The following is a 25336-nucleotide window of genomic DNA, read 5'->3' on the forward strand; positions in this document are numbered from 1 at the left end:
TATTTATTGAGTCTTGGCTGTGGCCCAAAGCACTCTGTCTTCCAGTATTACCACCGGATACATACATGCCACAGACACATAATTGGGTGAACCTTTTCAGATTGTGACTCAGCTTTGCTAAAGTCCCCAATTAGAGGTGTCCAGGGTTCTTAAGCACACTCTTATTTACCTTGGATCACAACTTTATTTCTTTCTTTTCTTTCTTTTTTTTTTCTTTTTCGGTTTTTTTTTTTTCGTTTTTTTTTTTTTTGAAATGCTTTTTCTTGCTTCAAGAATCATTTTATTGATTTTTCAGATCCTCAGTAACATGTCTCCTTTTTCATCATTCTTTCAAGAGCCAACATTCATGAACCACAAATTCAAAAGACATATGCACTGTTTAAGCATACATTCAGAGAACAAAAATATTGCCACCACATCAAAATAATTAAACTATTATAAAATTAAGAATTCATGCAATTCTTTCCTTTTCAATTAAGCACGTTTTTATTAAGAGAGGTGATGGATTCATAGGACATTCATAACTTTAAGGCATAGACACTAAGACACTAATGATCACAAGACACAAACATGGATAACCATAAGCATAAAAATTCGAAAAATAGAAGAACAAATAACAAGGAAATCAAAGAACGGGTCCACCTTAGTGATGGCGGCTCTTTCTTGCTCTTGAAGATCCTATGGAGTGCTTGAGCTCCTCAATGTCTCTTCCTTGTCTTTGTTGCTCCTCCCTCATGATTCTTTGATCTTCTCTAATTTCATGAAGGATGATGGAGTGTTCTTGATGCTCCACCCTTAGTTGTCCCATGTTGGAACTTAGTTCTCCTAGGGAGGTGTTTAGTTGCTCCCAATAGTTTTGTGGAGGAAAATTCATCCCTTGAGGAATCTCAGGATCTCATGATGAGTGAGATCTCTTGTGTACTCCATCCTTTTCTTGGTGATGGGCTTGTCCTCATCAATGGGAATGTCTCCCTCTATGTCAACTCCAACTGAATAACAGAGGTGGCAAATGAGATGAGGAAAGGCTAACCTTGCCAAGGTGGAGGTCTTGTCCGCCACCTTATAGAGTTCTTGGGCTATAACCTCATGAACCTCTATTTCTTCTCCAATCATGATACTATGGATCATGATGGCCCGGTCTATGGTAACTTCGGACCGGTTGCTAGTGGGGATGATTGAGCGTTGTATGAACTCTAACCATCCTCTAGCCACGGGCTTGAGGTCATGCCTTCTCAATTGGACCGGCTTTCCTCTTGAATCTTGCTTCCATTGTGCGCCCTCTTCACATATGGTTGTGAGGACTTGGTCCAACCTTTGATCAAAGTTGACCCTTCTAGTGTAAGGATGCTCATCTCCTTGCATCATAGGCAAGTTGAACGCCACCCTCACACTCTCCGGACTAAAATCCAAGTATTTCCCCGAACTATAGTGAGATAATTCTTTGGATTCGGGTTCACACTTTGGTCATGGTTCTTTGTGATCCATGCATTGGCATAGAACTCTTGAACCATCAAGATTCCGACTTGTTGAATGGGTTGGTAAGAACTTCCCAACCTCTTCTTCGGATCTCATGGCGGATCTCCGGATATTCACTCTTTTTGAGTGAAAAGGGGACTTCGGGGATCACCTTCTTCAAGGCCACAACTTCATAGAAGTGGTCTTGATGCACCCTTGAGAGGAATCTATCCATCTCCCATGACTCGGAGGTGGAAGCTTTTGCCTTCCCTTTCCTCTTTTAGAGGTTTCTCCGGCCTTGGATGCCATAAATGGTTATGGAAAAACGAAAAAGCAATGCTTTTACCACACCAAACTTAAAATGTTTGCTCGTCCTCGAGCAAAAGAAGAAAGAAGAGAGTAGAAGAAGAAGAAAAGAGGAAGAAGGGAGATGGTAGTGTGTTCGGCCAAGAAGGGTAAGAAAGAGGGTTTAGGTTGTGTGAAAATGAAGAGTTGAAGAAGGGTATTTATAGGAGAGAGGGGGGTAAAGGTTCGGCCATTATGGGTGGGTTTGGGAGGGAAAGTGGTTTGAATTTGAAGGGTGAGGTTGGTGGGGTTTTATGAAGGATGGATGTGAGTGGTGAAGAGAAAGATGGGATTTGATAGGTGAGGGGTTTTTGGGGAAGAGGTGTTGAGGTGATTGGTGAATGGGGGAAGAAGAGAGAGAGTGATGGTAGGGTCCTGTGGGGTCCACAGATCCTGTAGTGTCAAGGAAAAGTCATCCCTGCACCAAATGTTGCTCAAAATCACGTTTTGAGCCATTTCTGGCGTTAAACGCCGGGCTGGTGCCCATTCCTGGCGTTTAACGCCAGGTTCTTGCCCTTTACTGGCGTTTAACGCCAGTCTGGTGCCCCTTTCTGGCGTTAAACGCCCAGAAGGGTGCCAGATTGGGCGTTAAACGCCCAACAGCTAGCATTACTGGCGTTTGAACGCCAGCTTCTCCTCCTCCAGGGTGTGCTGTTTTTCTTCCTGTTTTTCATTCTGTTTTTGCTTTTTTCATTGTTTTTGTGACTTCTTATGATCATCAACCTACAAAAAAGATAAAATAACAAAAGAAAATAATTAATTATAAAACATTGGGTTGCCTCCCAACAAGCGCTTCTTTAATGTCATTAGCTTGACAGAGGGCTCTCATGGAGCCTCAGAAATGCTTAGAACCGTGTTGAAACCTCCCAACACCAAACTTAGAGTTTGAATGTGGGGGTTCAACACCAAACTTAGAGTTTGGTTGTGGCCTCCCAACACCAAACTTAGAGTTTGACTGTGGGGCTCTGCTTGGCTCTGTTTTGAGAGAAGCTCTTCATGCTTCCTCTCCATGATGACAGAGGGATGTCCTTGGGCCTTAAACACCAAGGATTTTTCATTCACTTGAATGATTAACTCTCCTCTGTCAACATCAATCACAGCCTTTGCTGTGGCTAGGAAGGGTCTGCCAAGGATGATGGATTCATCCATGCACTTCCCAGTCTCTAGGACTATGAAATCAGTAGGAATGTACTGGTCTTCAACTTTAACCAGAACATCCTCTACACGTCCATGAGCTTGTTTTCTTGAGTTGTCTGCCATCTCTAATGAGATTCTTGCAGCTTGCACCTCTAGATCCCCAATTTCTCCATTACAGAGGGGGCATGAGGTTCACACTTGACCCTAAGTCACACAAGGCCTTCTTGAAGGTCATGGTGCCTATGGTACAAGGTATAGAAAACTTCCCAGGATCCTGCCTCTTTTGAGGCAGTTTCTGCCTAGACAAGTCATCAGTTCTTTGGTGAGCAAGGGAGGTTCATCCTCCCAAGTCTCATTTCCAAATAACTTGTCATTTAGTTTCATGATTGCTCCAAGGTATTTAGCAACTTGCTCTTCAGTGACATACTCATCCTCTTCAGAGGAAGAATACTCATCAGAGCTCATGAATGGCAGAAGTAAGTCCAATAGAATCTCTATGGTCTCATTTTGAGCCTCAGATTCCCATTGTTCCTCATTGAGGAACTCAGAGGAGATGGTGCACGCCCACTGGGGTCTTCTTAGTGGCGTCTTCTTCCTCTTTCCTCTCCATATTCGGCCATGTTGATGGCCTTGCACTCTCCTTTTGGATTTTCTTCTGTATTACTTGGGAGAGTACTAGGAGGGAGTTCAGTAACTTTCTTGCTCAGCTGACCCACTTGTCCTTCCAAATTTCTGATGGAGGACCTTGTTTCATTCATGAAACTTTGAGTGGTCTTTATTAGATCAGAGACCATTGTTGCTAAGTCAGAAGTATTCTGCTTAGAACTCTCTGTCTGTTGCTGAGAAGATGATGGAAAAGGCTTGCCATTGCTAAACCTGTTCCTTCCACCATTATTGTTATTGAAACCTTGTTGAGGTCTCTCTTGATTCTTCCATGAGAGATTTGGGTGATTTCTCCATGAAGAATTGTAGTATTTCCATAGGGTTCTCCTAGGTAATTCACCTCTTCCATGGAAGGGTTCTCAGGATCATAAGCTTCTTCCTCAGATGAAGCATCCTTAGTACTGTTTGGTGCATTTTGCATTCCAGACAGACTTTGAGAAATCAAATTGACTTGTTGAGTCAATATCTTGTTCTGAGCCAATATGGCATTCAGAGTGTCAATCTCAAGAACTCCTTTCTTCTGACTAGTCCCATTGTTCACAGGATTTCCTTCAGAAGTGTACATGAATTGGTTATTTGCAACCATTTCAATCAATTCTTGAGCTTCTGCAGGCGTCTTCTTCAGATGAAGAGATCCTCTAGCAGAGCTATCCAAGGACATCTTAGATAGTTCAGAGAGACCATCATAGAAAATACCTATGATGCTCCATTCAGAAAGCATGTCTGAAGGACATCTTCTGATTAATTGTTTGTATCTTTCCCAAGCTTCATAGAGGGATTCTCCATCCTTCTGTCTGAAGGTTTGGACTTCCACTCTAAGCTTACTCCATCTTTGTGGTGGAAAGAACTTTGCCAAGAAGGCATTGACTAGCTTTTCCCAAGAGTCCAGGCTTTCTTTAGGTTGAGAATCCAACCATATTCTAGCTCTGTCTCTTACAGCAAAAAAGAATAGCATCAGTCTATAGACCTCAGGGTTAACCCCATTAGTCTTGACTGTGTCACAGATTTGCAAGAATTCAGCTAAAAACTGATGAGGATCTTCCATTGGAAGTCCATGGAACTTGCAATTCTGTTGCATTAGAGAAACTAATTGAGGCTTAAGCTCAAAGTTGTTTGCTCCAATGGCAGGGATAGAGATGCTTCTCCCATAGAAGTCGGGAGTAGGTGCAGTAAAGTCACCCAGCACCTTCCTTGCATTGTTGGCATTGTTGTTGTTTTCGGCTGCCATGGGTTCTTCTTCTTTGAAGAATTCGGTCAGGTCCTCCAAAGAGAGTTGTGCTTTGGCTTCTCTTAGCTTTCGCTTCAAGGTTCTCTCAGGTTCAGGGTCAGCTTCAACAAGAATGCCTTTGTCTCTGCTCCTGCTCATATGAAAGAGAAGAGAACAAGAAGATGTGGAATCCTCTATGTCACAGTATAGAGATTCCTTGAAATGTCAGAGGAAAGAGAAATAGAAAGAAGAAGGAGAAGAAGAATTCGAACTTTAATTAGATAAGGTTCGAATTGTGCATTTAGAAGGAGTGGTACTCCATAAATAGAAGGATGTGAGAAGGAGGGAAAGGATTTTCGAAAATTCAATTAAAAGATTTTGAAAACATTTTGAAAATTTGATTGATAATTTCGAAAATTGAAAGTGGAAGAGAAATCAAGTGATTTTTGAAAAAGATTTTGAAATTAGAAACTAAGAAGATTTGATTGAAAACTAATTTGAAAAAGATATGATAAAAAACATGATTGAAAGGTTATTGTCTTAAAAGATGTGATTGAGAAGATATGATTGAAACCATTTTAAAAGATATGTTTTGAAAATTATTTTAAAAGATTGATTTGGAAAATTAGTGACTTGCCTAACAAGAAAGATATGATTCAAACATAAAACCTTCCTTAACAGAAAGGCAAAAAATGTTCAATCAAATCATTAATTGTTAGTAAGTATCTTTGAAAGGAAAGAAATTAATTTTGAAAACATTTGAGTGAAAAGATTTGATTTGAAAAAGATTTGATTTTGAAAAACTTGAAAAAAAATTGATTTGAAAACAAAATCTTCCCCCTAGCACCATCCTGGCGTTAAACGCCCAGAATGGTATACATTCTGGCGTTTAACGCCCAAAATGCTACCTTTTTGGGCGTTAAACGCCCAACCAGGTGCCCTGGCTGGCGTTTAAACGCCAGTCTGCCTTCTTCACTGGGCAATTTTGAATGCTCAGCTTTTTCTGTATAATTCCTCTGCAGTACGTTCTGAATCTTCAATCCCTTGTATCATTGACTTGAAAGGACACAAATTAAAAATATTTTTGGATTTTTAATAATTAAAATGCAACAAGAATCAAATAACAATGCATGCCAGACACCAAACTTAGCAGTTTGTATACTACTGACACTAATGAACTGAAAATGCATATGAGACACACAAAATACTCAAGTCAATAGAATTCAAAGATCAGAGCAAGAAATCATCAAGAATTACTTGAAGATCCTTAAGACACATGAATGAATTCATGCAATTGAGACCAAACTTAAGATGAGACACTAGACTCAAGCAAGAAACATAAAATCTTTTTGGTTTTTATGATTTTGTAAATTTTTTTTGTGTTTTTCGAAAATTAAGTGGAAAAAGGTATCAGAATTCTTAATGAGAATTCCAGGAATCAGTGCAATACTAGTCTAAGACTCCGGTCCAGGAATTAGACATGGCTTCACAGCCAGCCAAGCTTCCAAAGAAAGCTTCGGTCCAAAACACTAGACATGACCAAAGGTCAGCCAAGCCTTAGCAAATCACTGCTCCAAAAGCAAGATTGATACGAAATCAACAAGCTCTTGTGGTGATAAGTTGAAACCTCGGTCCAATCAGATTAGACATGGCTTCTCAGCCAGCCAGATTTCAACAAATCATCATGAAACTCTAGAATTCATCTTCAAGAATTTCGAAAAAAAAAATACCTAATCTAAGCAACAAGATGAACCGTCAGTTGTCCAGCCTGAACAATCCCGGCAATAACACCAAAATTTGATGTTGTTGCCGATCTTGGCACTGATGTTACCAAAGGCTTCCTCAAAACTAGAACAATCCCCGGCAACGGCGCCAAAAACTGGTGCGCGAAATTGTGAACTATACTTTTTCACAACTCTCATAATCCCTGGTAATGGCTCCAAAAACTTGGTGCGCTCAATACCATGGCATTACACAACTTTGCACAACTAACCAGCAAGTGCACTGGGTCGTCCAGTAATAAACCTTACGTGAGTAAGGGTCGATCCCACGGAGATTGTTAGTATTGAAGCAAGCTATGGTCATCTTGTAAATCTTAGTCAGGCAAACTCAGATATATATGGTGATGAACGAAAATAACATAAAAGATAAAGATAGTGATACTTATGTAATTCATTGGTAGGAACTTCAGATAAGCGCATGAAGATGCCTTCCCTTCCGTCTCTCTGCTTTCCTACTGTCTTCATCCAACCCTTCTTACTCCTTCCCATGGCAAGCTCGTATAGGGTCTCACTGTTGTCAGCAGCTACCTCCCATCCTCGCAGTGAAAGCTAATGCTCAATACTCTGTCACAGTACGGCCAATCACCGGTTGGTTCCCTCCCCTACCGGAATAGAATAACTCTTTTGCGTCTGTCACTAACGCCCAGTAGGTTACAGGTTTGAAGCACGTCACAGTCATTCAGTCATTGAATCCTACTCAGAATACCACAGACAAGGTTAGACCTTCCGGATTCTCTTGAATGCTGCCATCAGTTCTTGCCTATACCACGAAGACTCTGATCTCACGGAATGGTTGGCTCGTTTGTCAGGCGAGCACTCGGTTGTCAGGCGATCAACCATGCATCGTGCAATCAGGAATCCAAGAGATATTCACTAAGCCTCAGATGCTTGTAGAACAAGAATGGTTGTCAGTCACCTTGTTCATGGGTGAGAATGGTGATGGCGTCAATCATCACCTTCATCATGTTGAAGAACAAGTGATATCTTGGAACAAGAACAAGCGGAATTGAATGGAAGAACAATAGTAATTGCATTAATACTCGAGGTACAGCAGAGCTCCACACCTTAATCTATGGTGTGTAGAAACTCCACCGTTGAAAATACATAAGCATAAGGTCTAGGCATGGCCGAATGGCCAGCCTCCCAATGATCTAAGAACTAAAATGTCCAAAGATGATCTAGAGATCTAAAAGTGATCAAAAGATTTCTATACAATAGTAAAGGTCCTACTTATAAGAAACTAGTAGCCTAGGGTGTACAGAAATGAGTAAATGACATAAAAATCCTCTTCCGGGCCCACATGGTGTGTGCTTGGGCTGAGCAATGAAGCAATTTCGTGTAGAGACTCTCCTTGGAGTTAAACGCCAGCTTTGGTGCCAGTTTGGGCGTTTAACTCCCATTTGGGTGCCAGTTCCAGCGTTTAACGCCGGGATTTCTTGAGGTGACTTTGAACGCCGGTTTGGGCCATCAAATATTGGGCAAAGTATGGACTATTATATATTGCTGGAAAGCCCAGGATGTCTACTTTCCAACGCCGTTGAGAGCGCGCCAATTGGGCTTCTGTAGCTCCAGAAAATCCACTTCGAGTGCAGGGAGGTCAGAATCCAACAGCATCTGCAGTCCTTTTGAGTCTCTGGATCAGATTTTTGCTCAGGTCCCTCAATTTCAGCCAAAAAATACCTGAAATCACAGAAAAACACACAAACTCATAGTAAAGTCCAGAAAAGTGAATTTTAACTTAAAAACTAATAAAAATATACTAAAAACTAACTAGATCATACTAAAAACATACTAAAAACAATGCCAAAAAGTATACAAATTATCCGCTCATCATAGACACTGTTGCTAGAAATCAATATTTGTACTCTAGCAATGAGTGCTCTCCAAAAGAGGAAATCATGACAGTAGTCACTGATCCTAATCCTCAAGAACAGATGATTGAGCTTAATCAACAAATGCTCCTGATGACAGAACAGTTAGCAGAATTTAAAGAGATGCTACATGAAACTAAAGTTGCTAACAAGAACATAGAACTGCAGTTGAATCAAGCAAAACAGCAAATATCTAAACAGATAACAGAGGAATGTCAAGCAGTTCAACTGAGGAGTGGTAAGACACTGAATAACACTGCTCAAAAGGGCAAAAAGCCAAATAAGGAACAATTGACAGAGGATAACCAAACCACTGTTCAAAATCCCTCTGAGGACAGTAAGAGCCCAGAGAGGAATGCTATTGGCGTTCAAACGCCAGAAGGGGAAGGAAAGCTGGCGTTAAACGCCCATTCCTTACCCAGTTCTGGCGTTCAAACGCCAGAAAAGGGAGAGAAGTTGGCGTTTAGCGCCCAATCTTCACCCATTCCTGGCGTTCAGACGCCAAGGGAAGATCAGACACCTGAGAGTGCTGACAGTAATCCCTCTAAAAAGGCTTCTTCAACCACTTCTGTAAGGAATAAACCTGCAGCATCTAAGGTTGAAGAATATCAAGCCAAAATGCCTTATCCTCAGAAACTCCGCAAAGCGGAACAGGATAAGCAATTTGCCCGCTTTGCAGACTATTTAAGGACTCTTGAAATAAAGATTCCGTTTGCAGAGGCACTTGAGCAAATACCTTCTTATGCTAAGTTCATGAAAGAGATCCTAAGTCATAAGAAGGATTGGAGAGAAACTGAAAAAGTATTTCTCACTGAAAAATGCAGTGCAGTCATTCTGAAAAGCTTACCAGAAAAGCTTCAAGATCCTGGAAGCTTTATGATACCATGCACATTAGAAGGCGCTTGCACCAAGACAGCCCTATGTGATATTGGAGCAAGCATCAATCTAATACCTGCATCCACTATCAGAAAGCTTGGGTTGACTGGAGAGGTCAAACCAACCAGGATATGCCTCCAACTCGCTGATGGCTCCATTAAACATCCATCAGGCATAATAGAGGATATGATTGTCAAGTTTGGGCCATTTGCCTTTCCAACTGACTTTGTGGTGCTGGAAATGGAAGAGCACAAAAGTGCAACTCTCATTCTAGGAAGACCTTTCCTAGCAACTGGACGAACTCTCATTGATGTACACAAAGGGGAAGTAACCCTGAGAGTCAATGAGGATGAGTTCAAGTTGAATGCTGTAAAAGCTATGCAGCATCCAGACACACCAAATGACTGCATGGGCACTGACATTATTGACTCTCTGGTAGAAGAGATCAATATGACTGAAAGCCTAGAATCAGAGCTTGAAGACATCTTCAAGGATGTTCAACCTAATCAAGAAGAACCACAAGAAACAAAGGAATTTTCGAAAATTCCTCAGGAGGAGGACAAACCTCCCAAACCTGAACTCAAACCACTACCACCATCCCTGAAGTATGCTTTTCTGGGAGAGGGTGACACTTTTCCAGTGATTATAAGCTCTGCTTTAAATCCACAGGAAGAGGAAGCACTGATTCAAGTGCTAAGGACACACAAGACAGCTCTTGGGTGGTCCATAAGTGATCTTAAGGGCATTAGCCCAGCCAGATGCATGCACAAGATCCTATTGGAGGAGAATGCCAAACCAGTGGTCCAACCACAGAGGAGGCTAAATCCTGCCATGAAGGAGGTGGTGCAGAAAGAGGTTACTAAATTACTAGAGGCTGGGATTATTTATCCTATTTCTGATAGCCCCTGGGTGAGCCCTGTACAAGTTGTCCCCAAGAAGGGAGGCATGACAGTGGTTCATAATGAAAAAAATGAACTGGTTCCCACAAGAACAGTCACAGGGTGGCGTATGTGTATTGACTACAGAAGGCTCAATACAGCCACCAGAAAGGATCATTTTCCTTTACCATTCATAGACCAAATGCTAGAAAGACTAGCTGGTCATGATTATTACTGCTTTTTGGATGGCTATTCAGGTTACAACCAAATTGCAGTGGATCCTCAGGACCAAGAGAAAACAGCATTTACTTGCCCTTCTGGCGTGTTTGCCTACAGGAGGATGCCTTTTGGTCTGTGTAATGCTCCTGCAACCTTTCAGAGATGTATGTTATCCATCTTCTCTGATATGGTGGAGAAATTTCTGGAAGTCTTCATGGATGACTTCTCAGTGTATGGAGACTCATTCAGCTCCTGTCTTAATCACCTAGCACTTGTCCTGAAAAGGTGCCAAGAGACTAACCTGGTTTTAAACTGGGAAAAATATCACTTTATGGTGACTGAAGGAATTGTCCTTGGGCACAAAATTTCAAGCAGGGGAATAGAGGTGGATAAGGCAAAGGTAGAGGTAATTGAAAAATTACCACCACCTGCCAATGTTAAGGCAATCAGAAGCTTTCTGGGGCATGCAGGATTTTACAGAAGGTTCATAAAGGATTTTTCGAAAATTGCAAAACCTTTAAGTAACCTGCTAGCTGCTGACACACCATTTGTGTTTGACACACAGTGTCAGCAGGCGTTTGAGACCCTGAAAGCTAAGCTGGTCACAGCACCAGTCATCTCTGCACCAGATTGGACATTGCCATTTGAATTAATGTGTGATGCCAGTGACCATGCCATTGGTGCAGTGTTGGGACAGAGGCATAACAAGCTTCTGCACGTCATTTATTATGCCAGCCGTGTTCTAAATGACGCACAGAAGAATTACACAACCACAGAAAAAGAGTTACTTGCAGTGGTCTATGCCATTGACAAGTTTAGATCCTATCTAGTGGGATCCAAGGTGATTGTGTACACTGACCATGCTGCTCTTAAATACTTACTCATAAAGCAGGATTCAAAACCCAGGCTAATAAGATGGGTGTTGCTTCTGCAAGAGTTTGATATAGAAATAAGAGACAGAAAAGGGACAGAGAACCAAGTAGCTGATCATCTGTCCCGAATAGAGCCAGTAGCTGGGGCGTCCCTCCCTTCTACTGAGATCTCTGAGACTTTCCCAGATGAGCAACTCTTTGCCATTCAGGAAGCTCCATGGTTTGCAGACATTGCAAACTATAAAGCTGTGAGGTTCATACCCCAGGAGTACAGCAGAGTGCAAAGAAAGAAATTAATTTCAGATGCCAAGTACTACTTATGGGATGAGCCATATCTCTTTAAGAGATGTGTAGACGGAATGATCCGCAGATGTGTACCCAGAGAAGAAGCACAAAGGATCCTATGGCATTGCCATGGATCACAGTATGGAGGACATTTTGGAAGTGAGCGAACAGCCACTAAAGTCCTCCAAAGTGGCTTCTACTGGCCTACTATCTATAAAGATTCCTGAGAGTTTGTGCGTAATTGTGACAGTTGCCAAAGAGCTGGTAACTTGCCTCACGGATATGCCATGCCTCAACAAGGGATATTAGAGATAGAATTGCTAGGAGGTATAGGCAAGAACTGATGGCGGCATTCAAGAGAATCCGGAAGGTCTAACCTTGTCTGTGGTATTCTGAGTAGGATTCAATGATTGAATGACTGTGACGTGCTTCAAACTCCTAGCAGGCGGGGCGTTAGTGACAGACGCAAAAGAATCAATGGATTCTATTCCGGCCTGACCGAGAACCAACAGATGGATAGCCATGCCGTGACAGGGTGCGTTGAACATTTCCACTGAGAGGATGGGAGGTAGCCACTGACAACGGTGAAACCCTTGCATAAGCTTGCCATGGAAAGGAGTAAGAAGGATTGGATGAAGACAGTAGGAAAGCAGAGAGACGGAAGGGAAAGCACCTTCATACGCTTATCTGAAGCTCTCACCAATGATATACATAAGTATCTCTATCTTTATCTTTTATGTTTTATTCATTCATCATCTATACCCATTTGAGTCTGCCTGACTAAGATTTACAAGGTGACCATAGCTTGCTTCATACCAACAATCTCCGTGGGATCGACCCTTACTCGCGTAAGGTTTATTACTTGGACGACCTAGTGCATTTGCTGGTTAGTTGTGCGAAGTTGTAGTGATCACGATTTCGCGCACCAAGTTTTTGGCGCCGTTGGTGCGCGAAATTGTGAACTATACTTTTTCACAACTCTCATAATCCCTGGTAATGGCTCCAAAAACTTGGTGCGCTCAATACCATGGCATTACACAACTTCGCACAACTAACCAGCAAGTGCACTGGGTCGTCCAAGTAATAAACCTTACGTGAGTAAGGGTCGATCCCACGGAGATTGTTAGTATTGAAGCAAGCTATGGTCATCTTGTAAATCTTAGTCAGGCAAACTCAGATATATATGGTGATGAACGAAAATAACATAAAAGATAAAGATAGTGATACTTATGTAATTCATTGGTAGGAACTTCAGATAAGCGCATGAAGATGCCTTCCCTTCCGTCTCTCTGCTTTCGTACTGTCTTCATCCAACCCTTCTTACTCCTTTCCATGGCAAGCTCGTATAGGGTCTCACTGTTGTCAGCAGCTACCTCCCATCCTCGCAGTGAAAGCTAATGCTCAATACTCTGTCACAGTACGGCCAATCACCGGTTCGGTTCCCTCCCCTACCGGAATAGAATAACTCTTTTGCGTCTGTCACTAACGCCCAGTAGGTTACAGGTTTGAAGCACGTCACAGTCATTCAGTCATTGAATCCTACTCAGAATACCACAGACAAGGTTAGACCTTCCGGATTCTCTTGAATGCTGCCATCAGTTCTTGCCTATACCACGAAGACTCTGATCTCACGGAATGGTTGGCTCGTTTGTCAGGCGAGCACTCGGTTGTCAGGCGATCAACCATGCATCGTGCAATCAGGAATCCAAGAGATATTCACTAAGCCTCAGATGCTTGTAGAACAAGAATGGTTGTCAGTCACCTTGTTCATGGGTGAGAATGGTGATGGGCGTCAATCATCACCTTCATCATGTTGAAGAACAAGTGATATCTTGGAACAAGAACAAGCGGAATTGAATGGAAGAACAATAGTAATTGCATTAATACTCGAGGTACAGCAGAGCTCCACACCTTAATCTATGGTGTGTAGAAACTCCACCGTTGAAAATACATAAGCATAAGGTCTAGGCATGGCCGAATGGCCAGCCTCCCAATGATCTAAGAACTAAAATGTCCAAAGATGATCTAGAGATCTAAAAGTGATCAAAAGATTTCTATACAATAGTAAAAGGTCCTACTTATAAGAAACTAGTAGCCTAGGGTGTACAGAAATGAGTAAATGACATAAAAATCCTCTTCCGGGCCCACTTGGTGTGTGCTTGGGCTGAGCAATGAAGCAATTTCGTGTAGAGACTCTCCTTGGAGTTAAACGCCAGCTTTGGTGCCAGTTTGGGCGTTTAACTCCCATTTGGGTGCCAGTTCCAGCGTTTAACGCTGGGATTTCTTGAGGTGACTTTGAACGCCGGTTTGGGCCATCAAATCTTGGGCAAAGTATGGACTATTATATATTGCTGGAAAGCCCAGGATGTCTACTTTCCAACGCCGTTGAGAGCGCGCCAATTGGGCTTCTGTAGCTCCAGAAAATCCACTTCGAGTGCAGGGAGGTCAGAATCCAACAGCATCTGCAGTCCTTTTGAGTCTCTGGATCAGATTTTTGCTCAGGTCCCTCAATTTCAGCCAGAAAATACCTGAAATCACAGAAAAACACACAAACTCATAGTAAAGTCCAGAAAAGTGAATTTTAACTAAAAACTAATAAAAATATACTAAAAACTAACTAGATCATACTAAAAACATACTAAAAACAATGCCAAAAAGTATACAAATTATCCGCTCATCAGCCGTTGCCGGGGATTGTTTCGTGTATGGACAACTGACGGTTCATCTTGTTGTTTAGATTAGGTATTTTTCTTCAGAGTTCTTAAGAAAGAATTCTAGTGTTTCATGATGATCTGTTGAAGTCTGGCTGGCTGTAAAGCCATGTCTAATCTTATTGGACCAAGGTTTCAACTGATCATCACAAGAGCTTGTTGATTTCTATCAATCTTGCTATTGGAGCAATGATCTGCTAAGGCTTGGCTGGCCATTGGCCATGTCTAGTGTTTTGGACCGAAGCTTTCTTTGAAAGCTTGGCTGGCTGTGAAGCCATGTCTAATTCCTGGACCGGAGTCTTAGACTAGCATTGCAATGATTCCTGGAATTCAAATTGAGAATTCTGAAACCTTCATTTTCTATTTTCATATAATTTTCGAAAAAGCACAAAAAAATCTTCAAAATCATAAAAACCAAAAAAATATTTTATGTTTCTTGTTTAAGTCTAGTGTCTAATTTTAAGTTTGGTGTCTTGCATGCATTGTTTATTTGATCTTGGTTCTATTTTCAAGTCAATAGTACAGGGAACTGAAGATTCAGAACATGCAGCAGAGGAATTACACAGAAAAAGCTGGGCGTTCAAAACGCCCAGGGAAGAAGGACAGACTGGCGTTTAAACGCCAGCCAGGGTACCTGGTTGGGCGTTTAACGCCCAAAAAGGTAGTGCATTGGGCGTTAAACGCCAGAATGTGCACCATTCTGGGCGTTTAACGCCAGGATGGCACAAGGGGGAGGATTTTGTTTTCAAATCAATTTTTTTCAAGTTTTCAAAGTTTTTTAAAACCAAATCTTTTTCAAATCATATCTTTTCAATCAAATGTTCTCAAAATCAATTTCTTTCCTTTTTCAAAGATACTTGCTAACAATTAATGATTTGATTGAACAATTCAAGTATGTTGCCTTTTCTGTTGAGAAAGGTTTAATGTTTGAATCATATCTTTTCTTGTTAGGCAAGTCATTAATTTTTAAAATCAAATCTTTTTAAAATGTTTTTCAAATCATATATTTTCAATCATATCTTTTTAAAAAACCATAACTTTTTAATCATATTTTTTTTATCACATCTTTTTTTTTCAAATTAGTTTTCAATCATATCTTTTTGATTTCTAAATTCAAAATCTTTTTCAAAAATCACTTGATTTCTTTTCCACTTTGAGTTTTCGAAAATTATCAATCAATTTTTCAAAATGTTTTTAAAATCTTTTTAAGTAATTTTTGAAAATTCTCTTCCCCTTTTCTCACATCCTTCTATTTATGGAGTACCACTCCTTCTCAATGCACAATTCGAACTCTATTTGACTAAGTTCGAATTCTTCTACCTCTTCCTTCTAATTTTCTTCTTCTGACACCGCAAGGAATCTCTATACTGTGACATAGAGGACTCCATATTTCCTTGTTCTCTTCTCTTTCATATGAGCAGGAGCAAAGACAAAGGCATTCTTGTTGAAGCTGACCCTGAACCTGAAAGGACCTTGAAGCGAAAGCTAAGAGAAGCTAAGGCACAACTCTCTGTAGAGGACCTAACAGAAATCTTCAAAGAAGAAGAACCCATGGCAGCCGAAAACAACAACAATGCCAACAATGCAAGGAAGGTGCTGGGTGACTTTACTGCACCTACTCCCGACTTCTATGGGAGAAGCATCTATATCCCTGCCATTGGAGCAAACAACTTTGAGCTTAAGCCTCAATTAGTTTCTCTAATGCAACAGAATTGCAAGTTCCATGGACTTCCATTGGAAGATCCTCATCAGTTCTTAGCTGAATTCTTGCAAATCTGTGACACTGTCAAGACTAATGGGGTTGACCCTGAGGTCTACAGACTAATGCTATTCCCTTTTGCTGTAAGAGACAGAGCTAGGACATGGTTGGACTCACAACCTAAAGAAAGCCTGGACTTATGGGAAAAGCTAGTCAATGCCTTCTTGGCAAAGTTCTTTCCACCTCAAAAATTGAGTAAGCTTAGAGTGGAAGTCCAAACCTTCAGACAGAAGGATGGAGAATCCCTCTATGAAGCCTGGGAAAGATACAAACAATTGATCAGAAAATGTCCTTCTGACATGCTTTCTGAATGGAGCATCATAGGTATTTTCTATGATGGTCTCTCTGAACTATCCAAGATGTCTCTGGATAGCTCTGCTGGAGGATCTCTTCATTTGAAGAAGACGCCTACAGAAGCTCAAGAGCTAATTGAAATGGTTGCAAATAACCAATTCATGTACACTTCTGAAAGGAATCCTGTGAATAATGGGACAAATCAGAAGAAATGAGTTCTTGAGATTGATGCTCTGAATGCCATATTGGCTCAGAACAAGATACTGACTCAACAAGTCAATTTGATTTCTCAAAGTCTGTCTGGAATGCAAAATGCACCAAGCAGTACTAAGGATGCTTCATCTGAAGAAGAAGCCTATGATCCTGAGAACCCTTCAATGGAAGAGGTGAATTACTTAGGAGAACCCTATGGAAACACCTATAATTCTTCATGGAGAAATCACCCAAATTTCTCATGGAAGAATCAAGAGAGACCTCAACAAGGTTTCAACAATAATGGTGGAAGAAACATGTTTAGCAATGGCAAACCTTTTCCTTCATCTTCTCAGCAACAGACAGAGAATTCTAAGCAGAACCCCTCTGACTTAGCAACCATGGTCTCTGATCTAATCAAAACCACTCAAAGTTTCATGACTGAAATAAGGTCCTCCATCAGGAATTTAGAGGCACAAGTGGGACAGCTGAGCAAGAAAGTTACTGAACTCCCTCCTAGTACTCTTCCAAGCAATACAGAAGAAAATCCAAAAGGAGAGTGCAAGGCCATCAACATGGCCGAATATGGAGAGGAAGGGGAGGACGTGAACGCCACTGAGGAAGACCTCAATGGGCATGCACTAGCTTCCACTGAGTTCCCTAATGAGGAACCATGGGAATCTGAGGCTCAAAATGAGACCATAGAGATTCCATTGGATTTAATTCTGCCATTCATGAGCTCTGATGAGTATTCTTCCTCTGAAGAGGATGAGTATGTCACTGAAGAGCAAGTTGCTAAATACCTTGGAGCAATCATGAAGCTAAATGACAAGTTATTTGGAAATGAGACTTGGGAGGATGAACCCCCTTTGCTCACCAAAGAACTGGATGACTTGTCTAGGCAGAAATTACCTCAAAAGAGACAAGATCCTGGGAAGTTTTCAATACCTTGTACCATAGGCACCATGACCTTCAAGAAGGCTCTGTGTGACTTAGGGTCAAGTCTAAACCTTATGCCTCTCTCTGTAATGAAGAAGCTAGGGATCTTTGAGGTACAAGCTGTAAGAATCTCACTAGAGATGGCAGACAATTCAAAGAAACAAGCTTATGGACTTGTAGAGGATGTTCTGGTGAAGATTGAAGACCATTACATCCCTGCTGATTTCATAGTCCTAGAGACTGGGAAGTGCATGGATGAATCTATCATCCTTGGCAGACCCTTCCTAGCCACAGCAAAGGCTGTAATTGATGTTGATGGAGGTGAACTGATCATTCAAGTGAATGAAGAATCATTTGTGTTTAAGGCTCAAGGATATCCCCCTGTCACCATGGAGAAGAAGCATAAAGAGCTTCTCTCAAATCGGAGTCAAACAGAGCCCCCACAGTCAAACTCTAAGTTTGGTGTTGGGAGGCCACAACCAAACTCTAAGTTTGGTGTTGAACCCCCACATTCAAACTCTAAGTTTGGTGTTGGGAGGTTCCAACATAGCTCTGAGTATCTGTGAGGCTCCATGAGAGCCCTCTGTTAAGCTACTGACATTAAAGAAGCGCTTGTTGGGAGGCAACCCAATGATTATATTTTATCTATTTTCCTTTGTTTTTTTATGTTTTTTGTAGGTTGATGATCATAAGAAGTCACAAAATCAATTGAAAAAGCAAAAACAGAATAAAAAACAGGAAGAAAAACAGCACACCCTGGAGGAGAATTTGCTGGCGTTTAAACGCCAGTGAGGCTAGCAGTTGGGCGTTTAACGCCCAGTCTGGCACCATTCTGGGCGTTTAACGCCAGAAAGGGGCACCAGACTGGCGTTAAACGCCAGGAAAGGGCAAGAACCTGGCGTTAAACGCCAGAAATGGGCACCAGCCCGGCGTTTAACGCCAGAATTGGCTCAAAACGTGATTTTGCATGCCATTTGGTGCAGGGGTGACTTTTCCTTGACACCTCAGGATCTGTGGACCCCACAGGATCCCCACCAACCCACCCACTCTCTCTCTTCTTCACCCATTCACCAATCACCTCAACACCTCTTCCCCAAAAACCCTTCACCTATCAAATCCCATCTTTCTCTTCACCACTCACATCCATCCTTCATAAAACCCCACCTACCTCACCCTTCAAATTCAAACCACTTTCCCTCCCAAACCCACCCATACATGACCGAACCATGAACCCCCCTCTCCTATATAAACCCTTCTTCACTCCTTCATTTTCACACAACCTAAACACCACTTCTCCCCCTCTTTGGCCGAACACAAAGCCATTCCCTTCTTCCTCATTTCTTCTTCTTCTACTCTCTTCTTTCTTCTTTTGCTCGAGGACGAGCAAACCTTTTAAGTTTGGTGTGGTAAAAGCATTGCTTTTTGTTTTTCCATAACCATTTATGGCATCCAAGGCCGGAGAAACCTCTAGAAAGAGGAAAGAGAAGGCAAAAGCTTTCACCTCCGAGTCATGGGAAATGGAGAGATTCATCTCAAGGGTGCATCAAGACCACTTCTATGAAGTTGTGGCCTTGAAGAAGGTGATCCCCGAGGTCCCTTTTTCACTCAAAAAGAGTGAATATCCGGAGACCCGACATGAGATCCGAAGAAGAGGTTGGGAAGTTCTCACCAACCCCATTCAACAAGTCGGAATCTTGATGGTTCAAGAGTTCTATGCCAATGCATGGATCACCAAGAACCATGACCAAAGTATGAACCCGGACCCAAAGAATTGGCTTACTATGGTTCGGGGGAAATACTTGGATTTTAGTCCGGAAAATGTAAGGTTGGCATTCAACTTGCCTATGATGCAAGGAGATGAACATCCTTACACAAGAAGGGTCAACTTTGATCAAAGGTTGGACCAAGTCCTCACTGACATTTGTGAAGAGGGCGCCCAATGGAAGAGAGATTCAAGAGGGAAGCCGGTTCAATTAAGAAGGCATGACCTCAAGCCTGTGGCTAGAGGATGGTTGGAGTTTATCCAACGCTCAATCATCCCCACTAGCAACCGGTCCGAAGTTACTCTAGACCGGGCCATCATGATCCATAGCATCATGATTGGAGAAGAAGTGGAAGTTCATGAGGTTATAGCCCAAGAACTCTATAAGGTGGCGGACAAGTCCTCTACCTTGGCAAGGTTAGCCTTTCCTCATCTCATTTGTCACCTCTGTTATTCAGTAGGAGTTGACATAGAAGGAGACATCCTCATTGATGAGGATAAGCCCATCACTAAGAAAAGGATGGAGCAAACAAGAGACCCCTCTCATCATGAGATCCCTGAGATACCTCAAGGGATGCACTTTCCTCCACAAGACTATTGGGAGCAACTGAACACCTCCCTAGGAGAATTGAGTTCCAACATGGGACAACTAAGGGTGGAGCATCAAGAACACTCCATCATCCTCCATGAAATTAGAGAAGATCAAAGACTCATGAGGGAGGAGCAACAAAGACAAGGAAGAGACATTGAGAAGCTCAAGCACTCCATAAGACCTTCAAGAGGAAGAACAAGCCGCCATCACTAAGGTGGACCCGTTCTTTAATCTCCTTGTTCTTTATTTTCTTGTTTTTCAAATTTTAGTGCTTATGTTTATCTATGTTTGTGTCTTATGATCATTAGTGTCTTAGTGTCTATGCCTTAAAGTTATGAATGTCCTATGAATCCATCACCTTTCTTAAATAAACAATGTTCTTAATTGAAAAGGGAAGAATTGCATGAATTTTGAATTTTATAACAGTTTAATTATTTTGATGTGGTGGCAACACTTTTGTCCTCTGAATGTATGCTTAAACAGTGCATATGTCTTTTGAATTTGTGGTTCATGAATGTTGGCTCTTGAAAGAATGATGAAAAAGGAGACATGTTACTGAGGATCTGAAAAATCATAAAAATGATTCTTGAAGCAAGAAAAAGCAGTGAATACAAAAAAAAAAAGAAGCAAGCGAAAAAAAAAACGAAAAAGAAAGAGAAAAAGAAAGAAAAAGAAAGAAATAAAGTTGTGATCCAAGGCAAAGAGAGTGTGCTTAAGAACCCTGGACACCTCTAGTTGGGGACTCTAGCAAAGTTGAGTCACAATCTGAAAAGGTTCACCCAATTATGTGTCTGTGGCATGTATGTATCCGGTGGTAATACTGGAAGACAGAGTGCTTTGGGTCACGGCCAAGACTCATAAAGTAGCTGTGTTCAAGAATCATCATACTTAACTAGGAGAATCAATGACACTATCTGGATTCTGAGTTCCTAAAGAAGCCAATCATTCTGAATTTCAAAGGATAGAGTGAGATGCCAAAACTATTCAAGAGGCAAAAAGCTAAAAGTCCCGCTCATCTAATTAATACTGATCTTCATAGATGTTTTTGGAGTTCATTGCATATTCTCTTCTTTTTATCTTATTTGATTTTCAGTTGCTTGAGGACAAGCAACAATTTAAATTTGGTGTTGTGATGAGCGGATAATTTGTACGCTTTTTGGCATTGTTTTTGTATGTTTTTAGTAGTTTTAGTTAGTTTTTAGTATACTTTTTATTAGTTTTTAGTTAAAATTCACTTTTCTGGACTTTACTATGAGTTTGTGTGTTTTTCTGTGATTTCAGGTATTTTCTGGCTGAAATTGAGGGACCTGAGCAAAAATCTGATTCAGAGACTGAAAAGGACTGCGGATGCTGTTGGATTCTGACCTCCCTGCACTCGAAGTGGATTTTCTGGAGCTACAGAAGCCCAATTGGCGCGCTCTCAACGGCGTTGGAAAGTAGACATCCTGGGCTTTCCAGAAATATATAATAGTCCATACTTTGCCCAAGATTTGATGGCCCAAACCGGCGTTCAAAGTCACCTTCAGAATTCCCAGCGTTAAACGCCGGAACTGGCACCAAAATGGGAGTTAAACGCCCAAACTGGCACAAAAGCTGGCGTTTAACTCCAAGAAGAGTCTCTACACAAAAATGCTTCATTGCTCAGCCCAAGCACACACCAAGTGGGCCCGGAAGTGGATTTTTATGTCATTTACTCATCTCTGTACACCCTAGGCTACTAGTTCTCTATATATAGGACCTTTTACTATTGTATTTACATCTTCTGATCTTTGGAACCTTTTTCTTGAGATCTTTTGATCACTTTGGGAGGCTGGCCATTCGGCCATGCATAGACCTTGTTCTTATGTATTTTCAACGGTGGAGTTTCTACACACCATAGATTAAGGTGTGGAGCTCTGCTGTACCTCGAGTATTAATGCAATTACTATTGTTCTTCTATTCAATTCCGCTTGTTCTTTGTCCAAGATATCACCTGTTCTTCAACTTGATGAATGTGATGATCCGTGACACTCATCATCATTCTCACCTATGAACGTGTGACTGACAACCACCTCCGTTCTACCTTAGATTGGGTGAATATCTCTTGGATTCCTGATACACGATGCATGGTTGATCGCCTGACAACCGAGTGCTCGCCTGACAAACGAGCCAGCCATTCCGTGAGATCAGAGTCTTCGTGGTATAGGCAAGAACTGATGGCGGCATTCAAGAGAATCTGGAAGGTCTAACCTTGTCTGTGGTATTCTGAGTAGGATTCAATGATTGAATGACTGTGACGTGCTTCAAACTCCTAGCAGGCGGGGCGTTAGTGACAGACGCAAAAGAATCAATGGATTCTATTCCGGCCTGACCGAGAACCGACAGATGGATAGCCGTGCCGTGACAGGGTGCGTTGAACATTTCCACTGAGAGGATGGGAGGTAGCCACTGACAACGGTGAAACCCTTGCATAAGCTTGCCATGGAAAGGAGTAAGAAGGATTGGATGAAGACAGTAGGAAAGCAGAGAGACGGAAGGGAAAGCACCTTCATACGCTTATCTGAAGCTCTCACCAATGATATACATAAGTATCTCTATCTTTATCTTTTATGTTTTATTCATTCATCATCTATACCCATTTGAGTCTGCCTGACTAAGATTTACAAGGTGACCATAGCTTGCTTCATACCAATAATCTCCGTGGGATCGACCCTTACTCGCGTAAGGTTTATTACTTGGACGACCCAGTGCACTTGTTGGTTAGTTGTGCGAAGTTGTAGTGATCACGATTTCGCGCACCAATAAGCTACAACTTTATGATGCTGCATCAACACGCATCCTAAACCTTTTAGTGATGCATCACATTATACCTTGAATGGTTCTATTGGCTCAGGCAGCACCAATACGGGTGCGGTAGTCAACCTCTGCTTCAACGCAAGGAAACTCTCCTCGCACGCTGAAGTCCATACAAAAGGAACATCCTTCCTGGTCAGCTTGGTCAAAGGAAAAGCGAGCTATGAAATCCCTTTAATGAACCTCCAATAATAACCTGCCAAGCCTAAGAAACTCCTGATCTCCGTCACTGAAGTTGGTCGCTCCCAATTTATCACCGCCTTAACCTTAGCAGCATCTACCGCTATTCCTTGCTTACTCACCAAGTTGCCAAGAAATTTCACTTTAGACTTCTAGAACTCACACTTGGATAGCTTGGCATACAACTTCCTGTCCTTCAAGATTTGCAACACCGTCCGTAAGTGATCTGCATGCTCACTCTATGTCTTAGAGTAGATAAGTATGTCATCGATAAACACAACAACAAACTTATCCAGATATGGATGGAAAATCTTATTCATGTAATCCATGAATATCGCTGGAGCATTAGTCAGTCCAAAGGACATCACTGTATATTCATAGTGACCATAGTGCATTCTGAAGGCAGTTTTGGGAATATCCTTATCTCTGACCCTTATTTGATGGTATCCGAATCGTAGGTCAATCTTAGAGAACACACCGGCTCCCTGTAAATGGTCCATCAGGTCATCAATCCTTGGCAATGGGTATTTATTCTTCACAATAATTTTATTCAGCTACTGATAATCAACACATAAACACATACTTCCGTCTTTCTTCTTCACCAGTAACACTAGCACAGCCCACGAAGAGACACTTGGTCAGATAAAGTTCTTACCCAACAGATCTTCTAGCTGAGACTTCAGCTCGGCCATTTCTAGAGGTGACATCTTATAAGGAGCACTTGAAATTGGTCTAGCCCTAGGCACTAACTCAATAGCAAACTTAACCTATCGGTTAGGCAGAAATTCATCAATCTTATCGAGAAACACCTTCAGGAACTCACACACAACCAAAATTTGCTCCAAACTTTGATCATCACCCGAAATACCCGCAGTTAACAACAAAAAACCCCGACATTCGGCCCCAAAACAATTCACCATCATAGAATTCAAGTAGTAGTTATTCACCACCACCGACCCTTCTGTGTCTTCTGGCATAAAACACACTATTTTTGCAGAACAATCGAGTAGAACATGGTTCTTGGATAACCAGTCCAACTCCAAAATGAGATCAAGACCAGTCATTGGCAGACAAATTAAGTCATGCACGAATTCATGCTGGTGTATTCGAAATGGAACTTGGTGGCACCCTAACCTAGTCACCATAGCCTCGTGGGTGGCATTATACTCCTTTAAATCACACCCCAGGATTACTATTTTCAATCCTAACTCATCAGCCTTCTCAAATGTAATAAAAGAATGTGTAGCTCCAGAATCAAACAAGGGATTCAAAGTTTTACCCGCCATCTCATAATTACCTCAAATCAATGTCTCTGACCCCTCAGCGCTTACTATAGAAGTAGTGTATACTCTCCCTGGTTGGTGCACTCTACCTGTCTCATACATCTTCTTCTCTGGGCAGCTATTATTAGCCAAGTGTCCAGGCTGTCCACAGGAATAACAGACTCCAATCCTAAACATACACGTCCCTGAATGGTACTTTCCGCATCTGTGACAACTCAAGTCCTGCTGTGGCTGCTTCCCATGCCTCCTTCCCTTATTAGTATTGGCATTTGGCCTCCTAAAGTTATCCTGCCCCTGATTATTCTAAGGGACAAAGCCACCACGCTTGAACTGTCTGCCCCTAGGTGAAAAATTCCTCTATGTAGTCCTCTGGAATGGCATCCTTATACTCCCTTTTTCTATTGCAGCCTTTCTAACACACTCCTCGGCCACCCTGCTCTAATTCACAAGTTCTGAAAACACCCGGATCTCTATAGGTGCTACAAAGCTCTGAATGTCACTCCGAAGGACTCCTTCATATTTAATGCATTTCCACTCAGCAAAGTCTTCAGGAGCTCCCTGACAAATGTGTGAAAAAAGGCACAATTTCTCAAATTTGCTTGCGTACTCAGTAATGGTCATCTGGCTCTGTTTCAGCTGGAGCAGTTCAAGTTCCTTGGCATTTCTAACTAGAATGGGAAAGTACTTCTTATAGAATTCTTCTCAGAATAACTCCCAAGAGATTACAACTCTATCAGGTTGCAGAATACGCCTCATGCCCTGCCACCAATGCTGAGCCTCACCCTGTAGTTGGTAGGTGGTGTGCGAAATTGTGATCATTACTTTTTACAACTCAATTAATCCCTAGTAATGGCCCCAAGAACTTGGTGCTCACTACCATGGCATAAACACAACTTTTCACAACTAACCAGCAAGTGCACTGGGTCGTCCAAGTAATAAACCTTACGCGAGTAAGGGTCGATCCCACGGAGATTGTTGGTATGAAGCAAGCTATGGTCACCTTGTAGATCTTAGTCAGGCAGACTCAAATGGGTATAGATGATGAATGAAACATAAAGATAAAGATAGAGATACTTATATATATCATTGGTGAGAGCTTCAGATAAGTGTATGAAGATGCCTTCCCTTCCGTCTCTCTGCTTTCCTACTGTCTTCATCCAATCCTTCTTACTCCTTTCCATGGCAAGCTTATGCAAGGGTTTC

General features: G+C 41.8%; 2 non-coding genes across 2 annotated transcripts; one reads left to right on the forward strand and one right to left on the reverse strand.

Annotated features, from left to right (window-relative positions):
• The first annotated feature begins 4315 nt into the window (after positions 1–4315).
• On the forward strand, positions 4316–4423 carry LOC130951541 (small nucleolar RNA R71). The gene has a single exon (XR_009074012.1). It is a non-coding gene; the product is annotated as a small nucleolar RNA R71 (small nucleolar RNA).
• Positions 4424–16256: 11833 nt separating this feature from the next.
• On the reverse strand, positions 16257–16364 carry LOC130956903 (small nucleolar RNA R71). Its single transcript, XR_009077227.1, has one exon. It is a non-coding gene; the product is annotated as a small nucleolar RNA R71 (small nucleolar RNA).
• Between the last annotated feature and the right edge of the window lie 8972 nt (positions 16365–25336).

The sequence above is a fragment of the Arachis stenosperma genome, chromosome 1 (genome assembly GCF_014773155.1).
Source record: "Arachis stenosperma cultivar V10309 chromosome 1, arast.V10309.gnm1.PFL2, whole genome shotgun sequence".
Classification (NCBI taxonomy): domain Eukaryota; kingdom Viridiplantae; phylum Streptophyta; class Magnoliopsida; order Fabales; family Fabaceae; genus Arachis; species Arachis stenosperma.